Raw genomic sequence first — 5965 nt, 5'->3', positions numbered from 1 at the left:
CTACTTACGGAAACGGATCTCCGTAAGATCACACATTGAAAGTGTTTTTCAAACACCTCAAGATTCACTGCACTATATTTTATCTGTAAATAAAAGAAATTCGGATAGAATATAGAAATTCATCACCTCAACGAAAACAACATCAATTTTTTGAGAATATTTATCATATTGAAATATAACGTAAAAAAAACTGAAATCATGAATACACATTCACTGTTTTATATGATTTATCATTTCTTCTTTTAATGCCCTAGAAAACTAACTTTATATTTATAAAGAAGACATATTTTAATAAGTTTATGGTCCTCTTACTATACCCAATTTGCACGAATTTTTTTTTGTTACCGGTGAGATTCTGTTTCGAGTAATTATTTTTTGCTCGCTAGATGGCGATGTAATCAAATTAATTTAATTGTATCATTTGTATCATTACTCTTCCATTTTCGACGAATAAAAAAAACTTACTTACAACAAATCTTCAGATAAATATGATACCAAGTCGAGTATTTATATCAATTTGCATATATTACCATTTAAACAATATCGTCTTACGAGAATGCACACTCGGAAAAGGCTACGCTCTAAGCAACTACTAATCTAATTTAAACATTACTTAAATAGAAACGTTATTCTTAGCACTTCCTTGATTACTCAATCAAATTAAGTGTGTTTTGCATTGATCTTAGCTGAGTAGTATTAGTAGTCGATATATTTATATATATATTCTTTCAACAAATACCGAAGTAACTGACGTTAATGCAATTTAAATTATTCGAGTCATTTCCTCTTATCTGTCATTCACTTATTCCTGGTAACTTAAACAATTAACATTATTACACTTTGTAACATTATCTAGAATCAAATAATATTATCAAGCTATCAGAGTTTAAATTAAACTTTATGATTAGCAGGAATTAATTTGGATTATTCTTAGAATAACTTTTTGAGTGTTGCATCCGCATAATCTAATTCCAAAATAGAAGAGGTTTATCGAAAAATAATTATTTATAAACTGTCTACAAATTTAGTCACTTTAAATTAGTTTGCATAATCTTTCTAACACAATTTATTTATTAGTAAAATATTCACTAATCATTATTAATAATAATATTTTTTCTAATAATTGCGGCCTTTTTGGAATTTGTTAATTTTTCTGCTAGAAACAACAATTAATGTTAATTTATAAAAAAAAAAGTTTGAACATTCCTTTGTTCATTGTTTGTATACAAATCCTAACATCTTTAAAGCTTTAGTTGCGGTAATTAAAAAAATGTACCGGGTGGTCCAGTTTATAAATAACGCTACGTAAACTAAATACACCAACTGCACCGAAAGCATTTTTTAGTTCTTTTATTATTGTTCATTTGGTTGCATAACCTAATTGATTTGGCTACTCTCTTCGGCTAATTGCAGCGCGGCGCTTATGTAATTAGACATTTAACTTACCAACTGGGTCGAGCAATGAGAACAAAACAAAAAAATACGGCGCCAACTAAAACGAGATGATTTAATCTCGGCAATTGCAAACTTTCCTTTTCTATTATATATGTAAACTTTATATTTGCTATATTTTTTTAAAAAATATTTTTTCTCGCATCTTTATTTAAAAAATAACTATTGTATGTAGAGCATACATAGAAAATTAAAAAATTGTTATTGAACAAAGTTTTATTAAAATATAGTAAGTAATGTGCAACATGTTTGAGTAACAATCTAATTGAGTAATTAAATTGTAATATTGAATTGCAATAAAAACTAGACAAATGATATAGCTAGTTTCTTTCATTTAACAAGAACTTCTTGTATTTTAAAACGATCCAAGGCTGTTGCGCAAATGCATTTATCATTGCAACTTACACATCTGTTGCGTAACTTTTAAATTGAAAATATTATTTATCGATATTCAATTATTGTGCAACTCTTTGCTATTTTAAATCTTCTCAAATGTCATCGTTAAGAATACCGAAAACGACATTCACAAATTCTTCAGGCAGATTTCACTATTATCCACTGCAAAATGCTAACCTGAATATCAAATATTGTATATATTTCATATTTTTTTTTCAATGTTCGGCGATTTAATGCAAATTAATTAAAAAAGGTATAAATATATAAATATTTTTACTTGAAAATCTGTGCGAAATCGACCATAAAATTGAACTAAATTACATTTAACTGAACGAAATATGAACAGAATTATGTTAGCGCCGCACGAGAGCGTAATATTCCTGCAGATCGTAAATTTAGAAATCTTAAGACCCTTAAGAATTTAACCATGAGTTCTGAGAAATATTTTTATTTTTTAAGAGTTTGCGTATTCTCGTACATAATATAAATAATCACTATTTCTAAAAAAAAAATAAAAATATACAAGACAATAAGTAAAATTTAATAAAAAAAACTTATCGACTAAAATTAAGTTCCAATATATTATATTATTCAAAATAATTAGACAAAAGCAGATCAAATTACAAAATGCAACAGTTATACATTTCTGTAATATAAATAACTAAGGGCATACAAAAAAAATGTTGATTTTCAAAGATGAAAATATTTTTTTTTATTAACGAAAATAGGATGTCGACTAGTAGTCTAGTTATTAAATCAAATACCAGTTAGTCTAGTGATTTCCTTCGGTACATTTGCATGTATCGCATCAATTAAAGATCTTGAATTGCTTATGTTTCTTTTTTTGTATGCGCTGAAGGTCGTGAGGCGCCAGTTCACCACTTATTCACTAGAGCAAATAGACTTCACACATTCTCTATATACATAGTAGAAGGTCATTAGCCCATTAGCAGTATGAAGATCTAAGTGCTTATTATTGTTTTGTATGAACATAATACAATTTCAAATGTAAACAAATTAGTTAATATATAGTTTAGTTAACAAATATTATTTTAGTAAATATATTAGGTGAAACTGCATTCAATCATATAGTGCGAGATATTAAAGGAAAATATTAATAAAAAAAACTTAAGATTTCTTCGGATAAAAATGTCATAACCAACGTACTATTGTGTGTACTTTTTTCTTTCTATGATTTTTTATTTCCATGAAAACCATAAATTGCTCATTGTTTATCAATAATCAATCGAACAGTTTCAAATATGATAAAATTTTAAGATCAATTATCACATTGCTTGATACTTTCTAAATTTCTTTTATTTGGATACTAAGAGATGTATTTACATGAAAAAAAACTATCTAGTAATCATGAATTCATACATTAAATGAAAAAGTAAAAAAGTCTTATTTTTTAAAATCGGTTTTAAATATTGATCTATGATTGGAATTAAATGAAGTGTATTCAATTTTTAAAACTGCATTTCAAGAAACTTCATAAAACTGAAATGAAATATTTTTCGTTCATTGGACTTGGACAGAAAAATGTTACTAATTATAATATAGATCATATAAAATGATAATACCTCGCATAGTGCGTATTCACTATAGTAGAGTTTTAAATTACAAAAACTTCAGATTTCTTTGCGTTCTTTTTCAGTTATTTCATCTTGTATAATTTCTATGTGTACATTCTAGTGAATGGGAATTAAAGAAATCGAAAAATGATTCAACATCTCATTAAGGCTTCTCAAGTTTCTAGTCGCCTCGGAGTCGTTAGGCGATGGGAAAGGAAAATAGGCAGAAGCAGTTGAAATAAAAAAAAATCGAACGAGAGAGGAAACCGAGAATCTGGCACCTCTTAAGACTCGAGACTCTCGATTTCATTGAAGCCACGGCGATGTTTTAAATTTAGTTTTTCAGAAGGCAGACAGAGACAGGAGCCCATTGATTCCTCCTGGCCACTGGGAAGTGAATGGACCGCAGCACTTCTCGTCGCTGTAAATTCGAAGCAATTGATGCTGTTTATATGACTGGATCTAACGGTGCCGTACGCTCACACAATTGCACAGTGCCCGAAGAACGAGAAAAATAGATATAAATAAATCACATTACCAAGTGAGAGGGAAATAGGTGGATGAAATGCAGAATTGGCGAGAGAAAGAGTGAGAGGTCACGAGATGGTCGCGTAACTGCAACCTGGCGATCTTACGTAATCGCGACGCGACCGATCTCTTCGTCCTTTTCGCAATTTGAATGAGTCCCGTTGTGTTCGGACTAAGAGCACTTTTCTCTTTCTCGCTCTCTCTCTCTTTGCATATCTATATTTCTCTCTCGATCAACCTCTGCCACAAACATGCACACACGCGATGTATCTTAAGAGCAACGGACTACATTTATCGCCACTTCCGAGGCGCCAGACTGCGCCTTCTGCGTAGGAAACTCATGTAAAAAGAAATTAAACTTGGTGGAACTGCGAGCTAGGAACATAAATTAAATACCATTAATGATGAAGAATTAATGGACTATCTCGATTCCAAATCGACACCCTTCGTTTCCTCGAGGAAAGTTTCCAGTTAACGACGGTCTTGATCTTCCGCTAAATATATAAACCAAGTACCTTTCATCTGACTTTAAAACCGCTATTAATATCTCAACTATCTATTGACTACGACTTATATTTGCCTTAGTAATACGCATATTTATTACGATAATAAATACGATGGTAGTCAAATATTCATAAATAATTTATGGCAGATCCAATAATTTAATATATGTAACATATCTTCATGATTATTATTTTAGTTTTGCTCTATCTAATGAATATAAAGTAATTAACTTATCAAATTATGAGATTGAAAAAATGTTATATTTGTCTTTTATATTTTTTGTTTGATTCGGGGGATAGCGCCACTAAAAAAAATTGCATACTAATTTAAACTTTAAAAACTCCTACAAATAATTTTCATAAAACTAGACTAAATATAATAAAGGGAAAAAAACAATCAAAATTTCAAACCGGATTATTGCTTATTAATTCTTTCTCTGCTCTCTTATTAAAAGTGGCATATATAACTTTGCTAATTTAACGGGAAACTTATCACTTACAATTTGTTTCAGTGGACACTTGCTAACAGTTCTTGTATATTGACCTTTCCTAACTGGAGGTGGCTTGTTACCAAACTGATAAAGTTATATAATCTAATCTGCGATAACTTGACCTAACTTAACCTGAGGTTACCTTGCGGTAAAGCAAGCAGGACGTGTCCTCGTTTTGCCTTCAAGAATGTACGATGCGAGTTTTAGAGGAAATCGCCTTTTTCAGTAAAGTTACCACAGTATATCTAAAAACAGTTCATTTCTAAAAAAAAATGTTAAAAATCAAAATACTACTAATTTTTGTACGAACAATGTTGTGTATATTCTTTGAATTAAGTAGTTACAGAGAAATTATTAATTCATTATTTCCATAATAATTTAATTCAGTATATAAAAAATATAAGTATAGAGAAATATGTATATTATTTTTATTATTGTGTACTACATAGATATAGATGACAGCTTCTACTGTGTGTGTCTGATATATAAAATTGCTCAACAAAGTTTTTGAATTAACTCGAAGTAGTTGTGTAACAAATATAAATTTAGAGAAAAAATATACAAAATTGTGCAAAAAATGCGACTATAATTATAGTACAAGCCCGGCTAGCTCAGTCGGTAGAGCATGAGACTCTTAATCTCAGGGTCGTGGGTTCGAGCCCCACGTTGGGCGATTTCTTTTTCCCTTATCAACTTAAATTTATTTCATGTTTTTTCTTCCAACGCATAAAAAAACCATTAAAGTTATTTAGTTTCAATATCATATAAGGAATACACACATGTTTTGTGTTTTCGTAAGTTATGTTGTTTGTGCGGGGGTGCAAAGCCGAACGATTTGTCGCACTTCACATGAAGTGCCTTTCCGAATTAACGAGGAAGCGAGATGCAGGAGACACCGAAAGCGGTAGAAAGAAAGAGCTTAGAGAAAAGACAAAAAAATATGGTCGAGGGTGAGTTGTAGGGAAAGCGTGAGGAACGAATGTATTTATGGGGCCATCTGCCCCCCTTCACCACACCGACA

The 5965-nt window shown here is 30.3% G+C and overlaps 1 non-coding gene across 1 annotated transcript; it reads left to right on the top strand.

Moving 5' to 3' along the window:
* The first annotated feature begins 5544 nt into the window (after positions 1 to 5544).
* Trnak-cuu lies at positions 5545 to 5617 on the top strand. The gene has a single exon. It is a non-coding gene; the product is annotated as a tRNA-Lys (tRNA).
* Positions 5618 to 5965: the final 348 nt, after the last annotated feature.

This window comes from Nicrophorus vespilloides, unplaced genomic scaffold, assembly GCF_001412225.1.
Source record: "Nicrophorus vespilloides isolate i.1.1-1 unplaced genomic scaffold, Nicve_v1.0, whole genome shotgun sequence".
NCBI classification, from domain to species: Eukaryota; Metazoa; Arthropoda; class Insecta; order Coleoptera; family Silphidae; genus Nicrophorus; species Nicrophorus vespilloides.
Note: the sequence above shows the minus strand (reverse complement) of the source record. Positions and strands in the feature narration are given on the sequence as shown.